General features: G+C 43.4%; 1 long non-coding RNA gene across 1 annotated transcript in view; it reads left to right on the top strand.

The window, feature by feature from the left end:
- Positions 1-17,510, top strand: part of LOC134738467 (uncharacterized) — a 37,175-nt gene extending 19,665 nt beyond the window's left edge. Inside the window, exon 3 of the long non-coding RNA XR_010124203.1 lies at positions 17,478-17,510. This is a non-coding gene — a long non-coding RNA (uncharacterized LOC134738467). The remainder of the gene's footprint in view (positions 1-17,477) is intronic.
- The last annotated feature ends 1,030 nt before the right edge of the window (positions 17,511-18,540 follow it).

The following is an 18,540-nucleotide window of genomic DNA, read 5'->3' as shown; positions in this document are numbered from 1 at the left end:
TTCATATAATTGGAATTATATAGTTTATACTTTTTTGTGCATGACTTTGCTGTATGTAATGTCTACAAAGTTCCTCTGTGTTATTTCATGAATCAGTAATAGATTCTTTTTCTTTAATCACTGTGTGGCATGCAGTTGTATGAAAAAATAATTTGTTTATCCATTCAACTATTGATGGATAATTGGGTTGTTAACCGTTTGAGGCAATGATGAAGCTACAATGAACATGCATATACAAGTATTTTGTGGACATATGTCTTCTTTCTTTTTAGTCAAGTCCCTAAAGTGGCAGTGTTGAGTCCATAGGGTAAGTGTGTGTTTAAGAAACTGCCAAGTAGTTTTCCAAAGTGGCTGTGCAGTTGTCATTCACCAGCAGGGCCTGAGGTAGGGTTGCTCCACTGGAGAGTCAATGCTCGATCAGGCCAGTCTTAAATTTTAGCTGTTGTAGTATGAGCCAGTGGCATTCATTATAGTTTAAATTTGTATTTTCCTGATGATGAGTGGGCATCTTCTCATATATCAGCCATTCATACCATCTCATTTGTTGGGGTGAAATGTCTGTTCAAGTCTTCACTGTTTAAAAAGTTTGGGTTATTTTTATTGTGGAACTGTTGGGGTTTTCTGCACATTCTCTAGATACAAGACCCTTACCAGCTTTATGTGTGGGAGTATCTCACCCATTCTAAATTGTGTCCCTTTATCTTCCTCATGGTGTGCTTAATTGTTATTTAATACTTAACCATTTTTTATGGCTAGTGCTTTTAGCCATAAAGTCCTAAGAAATCTTTTCCTACCTCAAGATGACAAAGATACTCTCCTCTGTTCTATTTTTCATTTTTATATTGTACACAACACTTAAAAAAATAAGTCTAAGTGTTACTAGCTGAGAAATACCAGAAAACTACTTGTATAAATGCTGAAATCGAATTGCTACCCCTATTTTGGATTGAAATGAATTTGAAGGGGGAAGAATGTTGCAGTTACTTTAGCCTCATTTTCTAGCACTGGAACTCTAAGTGGACAGGAGTGAAAGGAACTTTATGGTGAAATATTTTGAGAAATATAAAATATCTTTGTGTATCTTGGGGTGTCTTTGACTAGCCTGTTGGGCCAGTGAGGCAGGAACTGCCTTCTCTCTGCATGGTTAGTGCATGGCTGTGGTGTGGAGGGTTTGGACTCGAACGCTGAGCTCGTGTGCAGATGGACAGGCAGCTGGAAGTAAAGATGTGCCCTCCATTCTAGGCTGGGAGGAACTGATGAGAGCTGTGATTCTGCAGGCTGGCTCCCTCTGGAGATGGCACTAAGATCCCTCTCAGCCAGGGTCCCAGAGCCAGTTGATGTCTGTGTTGAGTCTACTTTAAAGACACAAAATGCCCCCTTCCTTTTTCTTTCTTTCTTCCTTTTTTTTTTTTTTTGAGACGGAGTCTCACTATGTTACCCAGGCTGGAGTGCAGTGGCGTGATCTCGGCTCACTGCGAACTCCACCTCCCGGGTTCACGCCATTCTCCTCCCTCACCCTCCGGAGTAGCTGGGACTACAGGCACCCACCACCGCGCCCGGCTAATTTTTTTATTTTTTTTAGTAGAGACGGGGTTTCACCGTGTTAGCCAGGATGGTCTCGATCTTCTGACCTCGTGATCTGCCCACCTCGGCCTCCCAAAGTGCTGGGATTACAGGCGTGAGCCACAGCACCCGGCCTTCTTTCAAAAAGAAAAAAGCAAAACATTTTTGGTCAAACATACACTGAAGAATCTCACCTCAGAGTTAGATAAAATAAGGGCTTTTATTTTCAGTGGGAAGAATTCTCCGGTGCAGTCACCAAGAAAACAAGATCTTAGTAAATATAGGAAAAAATAATAACAAAAACACTTCTAGTGTCCTGCATTTTATGGATGTTCCGTTTTACCAGATCATCATGTTAAGTAGGTAGCTAGTCAGGCATGAGCAGGGCAGGAGAGGGCTCCCCCTGCTCCATTGCCCACCCCCAACACCAGGAATGTTAGGCGACCATCAGGTGATGGTCAGGTGGTTGTTAAACTCTCTCTCTAAAATAATAATTGGTCACAGTCAGCGCTAGGGAAAGGCAGTCTCTCAACAGATAGAAACACCTGAAGCTAGTGATGAGCAGCTTCCCGATGAGGTCTCAGGAGTTGGGTGAGTGGGCTCAAACATGTGCACTAACGGGCAAAATCGATGGACTTTAACTGGTATATGACCTTTCTGTAGGAATGTTAGACTGGTGGGGGAGGAATGCCTCAAGTGAGCATGCGTACAACTCCAGTAATCACACTGCACACACTCCCCTCCTAAGTGCTGACTGACCACTGTGCATGCAGACAGTCCACCCCAAGGGAAGAATCAGGAGAAACAATGCAAGACCCTGGAAGCAAGACAGTGTATAAAACCCCAAGTCCAAAGACCAAACCACGCGCTTGATCTCTCAAGTCTCCCACTTAGCCCTCTTCCAAGTGTACTTTACTTCCTTTCATTCCTGCTCTAAAGCTTTTTAATAAACTCTCCCTTCTGCTGGAAAACTTGCCTTGGTCTCTCCTGCCGCCTCATGCCTCTCGGCTAAATTCTTTCTTCTGAGGAGGCGAGAACTGAGGTTGCTGCAGGCCCATACAGATTCGCCATCCATGACAATCGTGGGTAGATACAGATTTTTCTCTGACTCAGACCAAGAGAAGGCATTTGGTTGGCAAATCTTTTTTCCTTAGAGTAATCAGTTAATTATCATGATAATAACGTTCATGTAAAGTCTGGATTTCCTTTGAAAAGCTGACTTTGCACTCATTCTATTAAAGAGTCTATGCTTATAATTTCTTTTTCTGAGGCTTTCAGCCTGGGGTTCCAAGTACACGTGTGTGTGTGTGTGTGTGTGTGTGCAGGCAATAGAAATTTCAGTTTTCTCTTACACAATTTTAAATAAATACTTTCTCCTGTTACCACAATGATTCCTTTTAGTGTGTCCAGGTATTTTTGTGATTTCAGCAAGACATACCATCCCCCTTCACTGATGTGCCATGGCCACTGTAAACAGAAAGTACACACTCGGGGGGTGCCTTATTTTGTGCTTTTAGAACAGAGAAAGCTTGATTTCCTTAACTCACTCACAGGCTTTGCCAGTAAGAGCCAAGAAGGTGCATGCTTCATGGAGAGCTTTCCCCTGCATTTGCATGAAATGAATCTGGAAATTTTTCTATTCTGAAGTCTGGTTAGTTAGTCCTAAGAACTAACACAATTAATCTGCTGTGTTCCTTACTTCACATAAAGCCCTGTCCATTGGGGAAAATATGTCGTAATTGTGAAGCACACTGGAGTGTGAAATCTGCCTGGTGGACCCAATAGACATGGATTTCCTCTCTATGTGAATTTCTCTACGGAAAGGCTAACACCCAAATGAGTCAACCAGGTCAGTCTCAGCCCCAGGCAGCCCTTTGCTGTGAGACATTTGTATTTAAAGCATGGAAGCAACTATGGAGAAATAGATTTTGAGCAGTGGAGCTATTTTTTTTCTGACAAAATTCTGCATTTAAGATATTTTCCTCTGCCTTAACTAGCAGTGATCTTACAACTTAATTAGCAGCCCAGGCTCTTCTGGATGAGGCCTGTATTATTCCGTTTTCACACTGCTATAAAGAACAGCTGGAGACTGGGTAATTTATAAGGAAAGAGGTTTAATTGATTCACAGTTCTGCATGGCTGGGGAGGTCTTAGGAAACTTAAAATCATGGCGGAAGGTGAAGGGGAAGCAAGGTACATCTTACAGTCTTACATGGCAGCAGGAGAGACAGAAAGCTAAGGGGAAATGGCCACTTTTAAAATTTCCACTGATTTTTTAGAGAGCTAAAGAGAGACTGGTGCTTTTAAGATCACCATCAGATCTCATGAGAACTCACTATCATGAGAAGAAGATGGGAAAAACTGCCGCCATGATCCAATTACCTTCTACCAGGTCTCTCCTTTGACACACGGGGATTACAATTTGAGATGAGATTTGGGTGGGGACACAGAGCCAAACCATGTCAAGGCCCCAAACATATATGCCATAGGGGCTCCAGGAGGCTCATTCATTCATTCACTCAATATTTATTGAGCAACTAGCATAAGTCCAGGCACTGGGTGCATAGATTCCATTCCTTCCAGAGCCACCTGCATTGGTTTTCCATGACCTTAGGCAGTAGTTCTCAACTGGGACAATTTTGCACCTCACCTTTCTAGTAAGAGAAAATACTGAAACAATACACACACACACACACACACACAAACCAGAGGAACTCTAGGTGAATAATTTTTGTTGGTTAATGTAGGAAGTCTTTAATTAAGGTGATAAACTTTGAGCAATTCTAACAGTTTGCTACAGTGAATACATCAGTTGAAGCAACAAACTGGGATTAACTAGTGTGGAGCACCTGGGGAAATGGAGGGATAACTCCATTAGTGACAAAATTGCCATGATCTGGAGGACCCAGGATAAACATGGACCTAGCGTTTTTGGTTTGGAGCTTGGCCAACACTCCCTTGAGAGGTGGGATGGAGGCAAAGGCACTGATGGTGCTATATGCTGCAGTATCGATAGGGTTGAACAGAAAAACAGAGTCATTCAATACAGGAGTTCCATTTACACAGAAGTGAGAAGAGTCAGGGGAGTTCAGCAGTAGAGCTGTGACCAGAAGGTCACCGAAGATCTTAGCAAGAAGCATCAGGGCTGGTTCTCAAAAACTCACGAGGAAGATTCTGAGAGAGTTGCCACAGACTGCATCCGTCTGCAGCAGTGCTGTGGGTCTGGGGTCCCTGAGAAGCCTTCATGATATGGTTTAGATTTGTGTCCCCATCCAAATCTCATGTTGAATTGGATGAGGGGCCTGGTGGGAGGTGATTGGATCATGGAGGCAGTTTTCCCATACTGTTCTCATGATAGTGAGTTCTCACAAGATCTGATGGTTTAAAAGTGTGTGGCACTTCTCCCTTTACTCTCTCTTTCTCCTTCCTGCTCTGCCATGTAAGACATGTTGGCTTTCCTTTCACCTTCTGCATGATTGTAAGTTTCCTGAGGCCTCCCATCCATTTCCTGTTAAGCCTGTGGAACTGTGAATTAATTAAACCTCTTTTCTTTATGAATTACCCAGTCTTAGGAAGTTCTTTACAGCAATGTGAGAACAGAGTAATACAGAAAATTGGTTCCAGGAGTGGGGCACTGCTATAAAGGTACTTGAAAATATGGAAGTGATTTTGGAACTGGGTAATGGGCAGAGGTTGGAACAGTTAGGAGGGCTCAGAAGAAGACAGGAAGATGTGGGAAAGTTCAGAACTTCCTAGAGACTTGTTGAGTGGTTTTGACCAAAATTCTGATAGTGATATGGACAATGAAGTCCAGGGTGAGTTGATCTCAGATGGAGATGAGGAACTTACAGGGGACTGAAGTAGTCACTCTTGCTATGCTTTAGCAAGAGATTGGTGGCAATTTGCCCCTGCCCTAGAGATCTTTGGAACTTTGAACTTGAGAGAGATGATTTAGGGTATCTGGCAGAAGAAATTTCTAAGGAGCGAAGAGTTTAAGAGATGGCCTGGCTCCTCCTAACAGCATATAATCATGTTCACAAAGAGATGGTCTGAAATTAGAACTTAAGTTTAAAAGGGAAGCAGCACATAAAAGTTTGGAAAATTTGCAGCCTGACCATGTGGTAGAAAGGAAAAACCAATTTTCTGGGGAGAAATTCAAGCCAGCTACAGAAATTTGGATATGTAGAGAGAAGCTGAATGTTAATAGCCAAGACAATGGGGAATATGTCTCCAGATCATGCCAGAGACCTTTGCAGCAGCCCCTCCCATCCCATCACAGTCCCTGAGGCCTAGGAGGAAAAAATGATTTTGTGGCTAGGCCCAGGGCCCAGCTGTTCTGTGTAGCCTCAGTACAAAGTGCCCTGCAACCCAGCTGCTCCAGCTTCAGCCATGGCTGAAAGGGGCCAAAGTACAGCTCAGGCCATTGCTTCAGAGGGTGCAAGCCCCAAGCATTGGTGGATTTCATGTGGTGTTGAGCATGCAGGTTCACAGAAGACAAGAATTGAGGTTTGGGAACCTCTGCCTAGGTTTCAGAGGATGTATGGAGATACCTGAGTGTCCAGGCAGAAGTATGCTGCAGGGGCAGAGCCCTCAAGGAGAACCTCTGCTAGGGCAGTGTGGAAGGGAAATGTGGGGTGGGAGCCCCCACACAGAGTCTTCACTGGGTCACTGCCTAGTGGAGCTGTGAGAAGAGGGCCACTGTCTTCCAGATCCCATCATGGTAGGTCCCCTAACAGCTTTCACCATGCACCTGGAAAAGCCACAGGCAGTCAACACCAGCCAATGAAAGCAGCTGTGGGGGCTGTACCCAGCAGAGCCACAGGTGGAGCTTCCCAAGGCCGTAGGAGCCCACCCCTTGCATCAGTGTGCCCTGGATGTGAGACATGGTGTCAAAGGAGATTATTTTGGAGTTTTAAGATTTAGTGACTGCCTGGCTGGGCTTTGGAATTGCATGGTGCCTGTAGCCCCTTTGTTTTGACCAATTTTTCCCATTTGGAATGAAAGCATTTACGCAATGCCTGTACTCCCATTGTATCTTAGAGGTACCTAACTTGTTTTTGATTTTACAGGCTCATAGGTGGAAGGGATTACTTTGTCTAAGATCAGACTTTGGACTGTGGACTTTTGAGTTAATGCTGGAATGAGTTAAGACTTTGGGGAACTGCTGGGAAGGCATGATCGGTTTTGAAATGTGAGAAGGACATGAGATTTGGGAGGGGCCAGGGGGAGAATAATATGGTTTGGATTTGTGTTCCTGCACAAATCTCATGACGAATTGGAGGAGGGGCCTGGTGGGGGGTGATTGGATCATGAGGGTGAATTTTCCCCTTGCTGTTCTCATGATAGTGAGTGAATTCTCATGAGATCTGATGGCTTAAAAGTGTGTGGCACTTCCCCCTTTGGTCTCTCTCTTTTCTGCTCTGCCATGTAAGATGTGCCTGCTTCCCCTTTACCTTCCGCCATGATTGTAAGTTTCCTGCGGCCTCCCATCTTCCTGTTAAGCCTGTGGAACTGTGAGTCAATTAAACCTAATTTCTTTATAAATTATTCAGTCCCAGGTAGTTCTCTATAGCAGTTTGAGAACTGACTAATACACTCCATAAGCCTGGATCTGCCCCTGTGTGTGACCACCATCATCCCCCAGGACAATCGTGCTTCTCACCGTAAGGGTTATATGGCAAGTGAATGCTAGAACTTAAAAATATAAATCTAGAATCATTAGAAACGTTGAAAAGAAAGAAGTGACTTGAAATTTTCTATTTTAGTAAGTTTTCACTCTGGTAAACATATTCTGATTGGAAGGTGAGTCTTGGAAGAACTCATGATTTGCTGGAATTTTCTACTCAGACCATAGAGGTGAAAGAATACAAAAAGCCAGTTTTCTCTTTGGAGGGGCTGAATGGAGAGAAGAGTTTCAGCAAAATCTAAGTGGAGGGAACATACTGCAACATGGGTGGATAATAAAACACAAGCATGGCCAGAAATGCATCTGGAAAGGCTTTTCACATTGAAGTTAAGTATCTTTTTGAAGTGTTCAGGGCAAGATAATTCTTGAAGTTTAAAGGGTTATCCCAGAGGATGACAAGGAAGTCAGCTGGAGTTAAGAAAAGAGAGATACTTGTTCCAAAGCACACACGTGTGTGTGCTCTTTCTCTTTCACACACACACAGACACACATATGCACATGTATGCACACACACACACAGTGTTGATGATGCCTCACGGAGCATTTCGTGTGTTACCATACACTGAGCTAATTACATAAATAGCCCTGAAGGACTTGTCATTATCCTCAGTTATGGATGAAGTAATGGAATCCAAGCATCTTCCAAATTCATAGAGGTAGTGCAGAGCTGGCCTTTGAACCTGGGCCTTCCACACTGTGGTGGGGCTGTGATGTGTCAGCTTGGCTAGGCTGAGCCATACTCCTGGGAATTTCCTCTTTAGTATGTTTCCAATTAGTGTGGGTTATGAAAGGGGAAGTGGTTATTGAGCAACATACACCTTCTTCCAGTTATTCAATCAAACCCTATCTTGGGTGCTGTTGTGAATGGATTTTGCAGATGTAGCTAAAGTTTTCTATCAGTTTAGTTTTGAGTTAATCAAAAGAGAGATTATCCTGGGAGGGTCAGACCTCATCGGATGGAAGTCTTCTAAAGGTAGTCCTTCCTGAAGTCAGAGATTCCAAGCTTGTGCTTGTGGGGCTCCAGCCTGCTCTGGTATTCCTTCCTACCTGCTTTCCTGTGGCCAAGAAGCTTCAGAGCATGTTCATGAGGTCTTGTCTGTGTGTAATTTTGCTGGCTGCCTGTCCTGTGGACTTCAGGCTTCTTAGCCAGTTCCCATAATTAAGTCAATACTTTGTTATATGTAGATGTAACAAATACATACTAGCAGGATACATATTTTTCCTACTGGTTTTTCTTCTCTGGTTGAATTCTGATTCATACACCCACTAGTGCATTTCCATGATAGTATTCCTTTAGTTCTTGCCCCAAATGCTATTTTCATCTTATAGGTTGCCATGCATATTTATATTTTTTATGCTTTTCATTTATAAAAGTATTTTTCATGTACAAAGTATGTTTAAGAATAGAAGACAATGCTCCACCACTCTTCATTTATGGAAACTTTCAGTCTTTTCCATGGGGCTTAGGAAATATTTCTTGAAAATACTGTACATTTTAATGTGGCCAAATATTGGAAAGTTTCATGGGATTTATCTTATGATTCAGCACGGTGAACTCAATTGTTTATTTCTAAGTTTTAAAGCTGACTGTACATATTATTTCCAAGCCTCAATGAGACTGTATACTGGTTGTAATAGCCTATAACATTGTATACTTTTCTCAGAAGTCTTAATAAATAACCAGGAAAAAGTTGTACTTTATGAGCATCTAATGACACATTTAGTATATCTTGACTCAGCAAAAGTGTCTTAGTTTTTTCTAAAAGGAAAGCACTTGGCTGTAATACAAGTTAGTGAATGGTGCAGATATTTCAAAGGCAGTAAAAGATCTGGGTCCTAGGCATTCATGGACAGCAAGATAATTGGCTATAGCTCTGACAGTCTCCTGAAGATGTGTAAATCTTTTGCCAATATCTTAACATTGTGCACTTTCAACCTTGGTTCTTAAAAAAATCCCATAATTGCAGTTTGCCTGAATGTACCCCACTATCCAGAGCTTTCTAGACTATCTAATGTGATAATATTAAAATAATTTTTATTTGAGAGGGCACTGGGGGAGGCAATGGGCCATGAGCCCTAAGTACCATTGCACATTCATGCTGAGTGTGCTGGATTGCAAGGTTTAGCTGTCTAATTTCTGGAGCTAGACACACAGGAGGTGAGGGAGACCATAGCAGCACAACCACAGTATTACTTGCTCCTGAGGGAGAGGGCACTGGCTTTCTGGCTGCTGGTTAGGGTGTTTGCTATAGTGATTTAAAAAATGCTGGGCCCTGGGTTCCTTTCCTATAATGCAAAGACTCTGTGTGCAGCCATTTATCTATGCTTGTTGTTTCAGCAGCTTGAGATACCGGGGCATGGGGAGCCAATGAGAACATGAAGCTCTGAGAAATGCTATTGCCATGAGTAATAAATTCCTTTCTCTCTGACCCAGGAGTCTTGTGTCTTTTGTCATATATCACCCATGAAATAGTAACAGGTTCACTTACTGCTTTCAAGTAGGGTAAAATCTCAGACCCTTCATATTTTTATCAAGTGGTTTGCCTTTGTTTAGAACCACTGTAATGCTGTTCTTCTGTAGTGATCAGTATTAACAGCACTAAAGACTACCACAACAAAATATTACTGAGCACTGCCTGCTCCACATGTGGCACATGCAGGCACTGCACTGAGAGCTCTAATGGCTGCATGAGTGAAATATTTCACTGGTCTATGTGCAGTAGATAGGTAAGTGGCTTAACCAAATAAGGTGTTTTCTACATGAACAAGAAATCTGGAGTTAGGTAGCTACAGACTGGCTTGGTGGCTCTGCAAAGACATTAAAGCCTCAGACCCCTAACTGTTCTACCACTTTTTGCGTGTGGAGTTGGTTTATTTCATGCCTCCCACTTTCTCCCCTAACTTCTTTCTTTTTTTCTTTTATTGAGACAGGGTCTTACTCTGTTGCCAGGGTGTGAGTGTAGTGGTGGGATCATGGCTTACCACATCCTCAACCTGTAGGGCTCAATTGATCCTCCCACCTCAGCCTCCTAAGTAGCTGGGACTACAGGTATGTGCTACCACACCTGACTAATTAAAGAATTTTGTTTTTTTAGGGATGGGGTCTCACTATGTTTCCCAGGCTAATCTCAAACTCCAGGGCTGAAGCGATTCTCCTGCCTTAGCCTCTCAAAGTGCTGGGAGTATAGGTGTGAGCCACTGTGCCTGGCCTCCACAAATTCTTATACTCTGTGCCCCTGCTCACTCTTAGCTAATGACCTTGCTTCTTGCTGCACTTAGATAACTGAATAACTCTAAAAATCACCAGCATACACTTCCTCTTTCACGTCTTTCTAGGTGCACCTGTATGCATGGCCTTCCCATCTATTGCTGTCAGTGCTTTTCAAGACATGGTCCCTGGACCAGCCGCAGCATCATCACTTCAAAACTTGTTAGAAATGCAAATTCTCATGTCCTGCCCCAGAACAAAAGAATCAGAAACTCTGGAGGTGGGACCAGCATGTGTGTTTTAACAAGCCCTGCAGGGGATTCTGCCACATAGGCAAGATGGCTGAACTCTGACTGCCCATGAGGCAGGGACCTTTGGATGTTTAATAGACATCTAACACCCTAACTCCCAACATTTCCAGAATGAAACTCTTGACCTTTCCCACCAAAAGTTGCTCCCCAGTGTGTTATCCTCACAGCTCTTCAGGCCCTAACTTCAGAAGGGCTGTTCTTCATATCTCTCTGTCTCTCATAGTCCATATCCAATCTCTCAGGAAATCCTGCTGACTTTACTTTCAAGATATATCCACAGTCAAATCACGTCTCATTTTCTCTATTGTCACCGCCTTGGCTCAGCCAGCCCTAATTTTCCATGGATATTGCAAAAGCTTTCTTTTTACTCATGCCACCCTATAGTTCCTTCACATGTAGTAGCTGGAATGACCTGGAAACATTAGTCAGAAATGTCACCCCTTTGCTCACCCTTCAAGGGCTCTTCATTTCAGTTGGTGAAAAAGCCAGGGTTCTTCCAGTGGCTCACCCCCTACGAGGTCTGGTCCTTGTACCCTCTGACCCCATTGCGTTCCCGAGTGCCTCCTTGATGTTCCTAGAAACCACCCACCCTTTTAGGGTCACCTCAGGGAACTGGCTATCCCCTCTGCTGGGGTGCTGCCCTTGAGCAGTGGCCTGGCTCCCTGCTTGATCTCCTTTAAGTTTGTGCTCAAAAATCACCTCCAAGTTGGAAGGTCTGCCCTTCCCACACTATTTATAATCATTACTGACCCCACAGCAGCCAGTCTTTTTTTCCTGCTCCCTTGCCCCTGCAGTATTTATCAGGATCTACAATACTGTATCATTTACCTCGTATATTTGCTTATTGCTACCCATGTACCATGAGAATGTGAGTTCTAGCTTTGTCTTTTTGTGCCCTGAGATGCTGAGAACATTGTAGGCTCTCAATAATGTCTGTTGAATTAATGATAATTTTCCTTTCCTGGGCATGAGATAGAGGCATTTCCTCCAACCTCACACCCACATTTTGGGCAGGAAAATAAGAAAATAAAGATGATGCAAAGACAAAAATTAACAGGAGTAGGAGGAAAGGACAAAAGGAGTAGAATGGGGAAAAAGAGGAGGAGGAAAAAGAAGCAGTGTCTATTTCATGAAAAAAATTCTGAAATACTTAGCAAAACTTCGCATCTGCCTCACTGGCTAGTACTGAGTTGGTGAGGGTAAGTATTGTGAGTATTTTGTCAAGTTAAACAAAACTAGAATTTTTGCTAATAAGAAAGGAGAGAATCAATGTTGAGTAGCTAACTAGTAGCATCTTCAAAAATGTTAGTATCTATGTAGTCTTCAAAATCACCCATTACATAGGCACTATTATTTCCTTTTTATAGATATAGAAGCCAACATTGAAAAGGGAGAAGTTGCCCAAGGTCAAACCACTGGTAAGGTGCCAAGCTAAGACTGAAGAGTCTCTCTACCTCCATCCCGTTATTATCATATACTATTGCTGATGGCTCCCCATTCCTTTTAATTAGTTCAATCAACTAACTACTTTTTAAACATTATTCTTGGTAAAATATTATGCTAGATACAATGGATAGAAACTTTTGCCATTAATAATTTTATGTTCCAATGGTCATGGTAAGATACAATTACATGAAAGGATGATGAGTAAATTAATTACACAAGGAGTCTATGCTATTAGAGTTCAGAAAACAAGAGCATCTGGGCTGGTCTGAGAAGGCATTAGAGAAGAGACGGGATTTTGTGTGGACCTTGGGAATGGATCCACATAGAAGAATAGGGAGGAATGTATAGGTAGCAAGAAATTGTGTCTTGGCAGAAATGATGATCTGTCCTTTCTTAGGATAGTATCTGAGAAATAATACTTTGGAGATTAATTATCATCTTAATGTATCTTGACAGTAATAGAGACAGATTATTTTAATAAGCATGCTGTTGTTAGATTTACCAGTTAGTAAGGTGCATGACTGTGAATTTATAGCCATCTCATCTCATTAGGAAATAGAAAATTATTCAGTTGGTAAAATCACAGGTGCAGAACTCCCTGAGGGCAGGCAACGTGCTCTCTGTGTGGTGGTTAATCTCCTTCCAAGGTTCATAACAGCCTGGATTAGGTGTGCCTAATGCACTTCCAGATCCTCAGTTTGCTGGGTGGATCAAGGTTGAACACATCAAGTTTCAGAAGCTATCACATACAAAATGACTTTTTAATGGTTATTGATTTCTTAAAGATATTTTGTGCTATTTTTGCAACAGTTGGTTTGTGATATGGGCAACCCCAGCTGTTACTGTGGCCATAGTTGATTGGCTCAGGATGCCTGCAGGAGCCAGAAGACACCATCCATGGGTAGGTCTCACAGTGTCCCAGCCACCCTGCCGTGGTTTCTCAAGTCCTGCCCTGGCGTGTTCTAATCCAGCAGGCACCCAACCAAGTCAATGCAATGCAAACAGCTGCCCTCGATTTTCTGCTGCTCATGTTAGAAGCAAGAGTTCTATATGGCTGATAGGGAAATTCTTGTTTTACCACACACCTGAGTAGGTAAAGGACTTCCGGCTTTTGACACAGTTAGGTGGTACCACGTGGTGTGTTCGCTGGGAAATTCTCTCCCACTACTTTGTGCTACTTCCCAGTGAACTGGAGGCTGTCCTGAGAAGCTTCTAGCTATCCTCTGACCAGATCCTCCTGAGGCAGGAGGTGCAGGAGAACAGAAGTGTGCCCTGTGCTCTTCTGAGCAGAGAAGCACCATGAGCTGGGGCAGGCAAACCCCACTGGGGCTGGCATGGCTCACTGGGGCTGGCACGTGGAGGGAAGCACTGCCTCCCCAGGCCTCTGCTTTAATGATCAGCTTAGTCACTGGTGTGACTGTGCCCTGGGCTATTGCCTGAGGTGAAACCTTTACCTGCTCCCTGGTCTGTCTTGGTAGAATTGATCTATTTCAAAGGTATACAGCTAAACAGATTCTTATTTCTGAGAATACCACCTGTGTGGCACCTCCTTTCCAGCTCCTCAGGGAATGGGAGACATGTGAGGAGCTGCCACACTCCTTGCCAGTACTCACAGGAAAGGGTGGTTAACAAGTTAAAGTAAACAAGAGGAATATGAGTGTTGAGTCAGCTGATGGTGTTTGCAGGTGGAGTGTCCTTCTTACCACTGATGCCCAGAGTGATGGAGGAAGTGGGGGCATCTTCCTATCCTGGCTTTTCACCTCTCCCCTCCCTTGCGTCCTTTGACACTATCCATTGACCCCTACCTTGCTCTGTGGCTTTCCAGGTCCATGTACAGCCCTTCTGATGCCCAAAGCACCTGATTGTCTCTCTGTGTTGTCAGCTTGGGGTTGGGCTTCTTGGCTTACTCTGACAGCCACAGTGGACACACACACACACACAAAATCTCCAACCCATACATTGGAGAAAAGTTAGGATTGCCTCCTGTTGGGGCCACCCGCGTTTTTCCTCTTTACTAGGAAATGGCAGTTTCCTCTTTACTAGGAAATGCCATCTGCCTCTTTACTAGGCAGATGGCAGTGCTCCCCCAAACCTTGCTTGCCTTCAGCATTCTGCACGGAGGAGACTCCACTTCCCAGGCTTCTTACTGTTAGGCAGGGCCGTGTGACTAGTCCCAGGCAATGAGACAAAAGGCGAAGTGACGTGGGGACTTCTAGTCTGAGGCACTCGAGAGCTTCAGTGAGCTGTCCACGTTCCTTTATTCTCCCTGCTGGAGCAGCCCAGGTGGCTACATGTTGAGATAAACGCAACCTGGATCATGAGTAGCTGCAGAGAAAGATGCCTTGGTGCTCCTCCATGCTGTGTGAGTGGGAAAATTCACTGCCATTAAATCACTGAGATTTGGGGGTTATTACTGATGCAGAGTCTAGCCTCTTCAGGCTAATTTAGAAGCCATTCACAAAGTTTTTCTCAAGTGATAAGCCCAATGAATCCTACTATGTTTCTCTAGGGACACAGTCAGTAATGTTGAAATGAAATTTATTTCTTAGTAACATACTATTGGAAGATGCTAGAAAGTTATTCGAGAAAAGAGAGATAGTCCAGAAATAGAATAATTTGTAATGAAAGGAAGAATAGACTTGAAGAAATAAAGGATTACCCAGAAGTTCTGTCTGGAAAAGTTCCCATAGGAGAAAAGGAAAAGAATTCAAACTTGCAGATTCACAGATCAATAACTCAGGTGGGAAGAGGAAGATGAATAAATTCGTACAGGTTTATGAGTACAGGGGCTCATACATGAAGGAAGGAATGGGGAAAGAGAAGGCTAAATGTAAAAATATACAGCAAATTCAGCAAAACCTAAATGGCTCTGTTTATCAGGGGATGTTTTGGAGTCCTTGATTCTCCTTAGATCTTCTTTAGATGCTCAGTAAACCGGACCTCGGCATGGAGGAAAGAGAGGAGAAAGGCAGAGTGAGGGAGTGCAACCAACACACCCCCAGCATTCAGTCCCAGTCTCCAGGACCATGATCCCCTTTGTAAAGAAACAAGACTCAACCAACAGCCTCTCAGTAACCTATTTAGAATAATAGCATCCAAAGACAGCTGGCGAGGCCTCTCAGTTTTTTGCCTAACTCTATTTTGCATACGAAGAGACTTGAGCCAAGTTCTTTGTCACTGTTAGGAGGTGAAATATACTGGATAGCATGTCTCCCGCCAGGTTGGGGTACTTTTCCAATCTAGACCTTTCTGGTTTCTGAGCCTGGCATCTCCACTCTTGTAAACTGGCCACTTTGTAGCTTAGGCTACAAAGATTGGCATAGCACAGGTTCTGATGGAATAAGGAAAAGAGATAGTATTTCCAGTTCAGTAGAGACTTCCACCTTACCTAAAATCGTCTGGTCATTTTCCCCCTAATGCTGATTTCAGAATTTCCTTCAAAATTTAGACTAATTTATGCTTTGTTAAAGCTCCATACAAAGTTTTGTGGTTAAATAATGATATTTTATTCTTGGTACTTCACTTGTTGTTTGTGAAATATGAGACACAGGGGCTGTCCTGATTGTAAAAGTTAAATGCTGTACAAAATCACTACTACTCCAGTACTTAACCGCAGGGCCACAAAATGGGTTGATGGTAATTACTTTGGCTCAACCTGTAGAACTATGAATGATTTACTAAAAACTCTGCAATAACATAATATGTACGTGATGACAATTAAAGTAACAAGACAACCTCAAGGAGTAAATATTTTATGTAATGAATTAACCATGCAAGGTTCATTCATGAATGTTAATTAGAATCCTGAGGTTAAATTGCTGTGTGGTATAAAGTCAGTTTATGCTAAGTAATCAAGTAGATAAAGAGTAGTGATGCAGGGTTTGTATTTTAATTTACTGTCCTTTCTTCCTACCAAAAATGAGAGATCACTCATAACAGTCAAACGAGCAGCTCTGCTCTCCCTTCCCTTCCTAAGAGAAAACACACGACCTGGTCTCCTTTAAGCAGAGCTGCACAAAGGTCTGAGCTTCTTCTGGTGGTGTCAGGTTAAAGGGACGATGGCGGGACAATGTCAGCCTGAAACGTCGGGTAGCAGATTCCCCATTTACATAAAGTTCCAGGACATGGAGTGGGATGGGCAGAATAATATCCTCTCAAGGATAGCCTTGTCCTAATCCTGGAATCTGTGAGTAGATTTCCTTTATGTAGCAAAAAGGATTTCACATGTGAGATTAGGTTAAGGATCTCGAAGTGCAGAGACTATTTTGGATTATCTGGGTGGAGCCAATGTACTCACAAGGGCTCTTAAAGAGGGAAAGGAAGGCAAAAGAGGAAATCAGAATGATGCACTGTGAGGACTCGACCCGTTGTGGCTGGCATTGAAGATGGGGCAAGGGGCCATAAGCCGAGGAATATAGGCAATTTCTAGAAGCTGGAAAAGGTGAGGACTGGATTCTCTCCTAGAGCCTCTAGAAAGGTTTGAAGACTTGCTGAGACTTTGAAAGTCACCCTCTGAGACTTGTGTTGAACTTCTAGCCTCCAGGACTAAAAGACAATACATTTATGTTATTTAAGCCACTAAGTTTTTGGGAGTTTGTTATAGCAGCAATGGGAGACTAATACATCAGGGACTGAGTCTAAGTTGCCCACTTAGTCTCAGTCCCTGATTTGCCTAAAAATCACATGAGTATTTGTGGAATGAATGAAGGAATGAATGACCGGAACTGTTAGTGGTGGAAGAGATCCATCCGAGTTACCCCAAGTTACTGGTGGCATAGTCATGTGGGTCTGCAGCATCTTCAGCCCTTGCCTCCTCAGAAGAAAGAATTTGGCTGAGGGGCATAAAGCAGAAAAAGATACTGAGGCTAGTTTCAGAGCAGGAGTGAACATTTATTTAAAAAGTCTTTAGAACAGGTAAAAAAGGAAAATATGCTTGAAACAGACCCAAGTGGGCACCTGTAGGTCAAAGAGAGAGAGAGAAAAAAGGGGGCCTTTACCTTGATCCTGGGACTTTATAGGATGGCCCCTTTCCCATGATGCTCCCCTTAAGGTGGGTTGCCCACAGGCACAGTGCCCTCCTTACCCTTGGGAATTGAGCACACACAGTGCGTTTAGGGAGTTGCTTGCCCGTCAGAGGCTTTCTTCCCTTTTCTGGTGGAGTGTCCCCAGAAGGTCACACTTATCGTTATTGTTTTTTAATGTGCATGCCCAGGAAGTTGCTTCTCCCTGGAGTCTGCTTTAATTAACACTTTAATGTTAACAGGTGTGGACCATCAGGAACTGGCTTCTCCCTGGCGCCCCAATTTATCACTTTTAGAGAGGCAATGCATTAATTGCCTAACCATCACCGACACTTCTGGTGAGTGGGGTTGTGGGGGGGAGCTCTCTCATGCCTCGCTCATGCCTGTCTACCTGTAACGGAGCTACTTGTTATGCAGATATACCTCAACTAGAATCTGATTGACATACACCTCTGCACACCTGTTGTCTAATGGTAACCGAGGTTCAAAATACTAACCCTCTAATACTGCAAAATCCAGAAACACCTATTTAAGGAATGTTACCCATATTTACTGTTGGTTTAGAGGAAGAGAAGGCACTTCAGTGTATCCAGTGTCTATACTGGATCAGATGCTTTATCCTTCCAAAATGTTAGCCCTCGTTTCCATTGCTCTCCATCCCTGTTTCATTTCCTTATGGGAGCTATTACCCTCTAAGACATCCATGTTCACCGTATTTCTTTGCATGCTAATTTCTCCTTCATCCTACTGAAATGTAAGCCCTATAAGAGCAGATACCTTTGCTTAGATTGGGTTTTTGAAAGTAGTAATTGATCACACTTCTCTCAAACAGAAGGATTAAAATATCAGCATTTAACAGATCCAGTGCAATTAGGAATGTGGTCTTACCTAGGGCTCCACCAGGGCTCTGATGATGTCCCCTCCCATTTCATTGAACCCCGTCTGCCGATCTGCTCCTCACAGCAGGAGCAGAATCGGCCCCAAGAGCTCACAGAGAGAAAGCACCGCACCCAGGGGCAGGTGCTTCCTCTGAGTTCACACATCAAATAATCTGCTAGTCCCTGTTAGGGGAAGTGAGGCCGGTGGGAGGCAGGCCCTGTGTCACCTCTTTCAGAAGAAGACTCGAACATGGAGATGGGGTCCCCGGGGCAGAAGCTTCAAATTAACTCTGCTCTTGATCCCTGCTGCATCTCCAGTGTCTAAAACAGCTCCTATCACATGGGAGACATTCAATAAATATGGGCCAATGAATAATGAATAAGTATATTATCTCATTTCATCTTCGGAACAACTCTAGAGAGCCGA

This window comes from Pongo pygmaeus, chromosome 17, assembly GCF_028885625.2.
Source record: "Pongo pygmaeus isolate AG05252 chromosome 17, NHGRI_mPonPyg2-v2.0_pri, whole genome shotgun sequence".
Classification (NCBI taxonomy): domain Eukaryota; kingdom Metazoa; phylum Chordata; class Mammalia; order Primates; family Hominidae; genus Pongo; species Pongo pygmaeus.
This window is presented reverse-complemented; position numbering and strand designations above follow the sequence as displayed.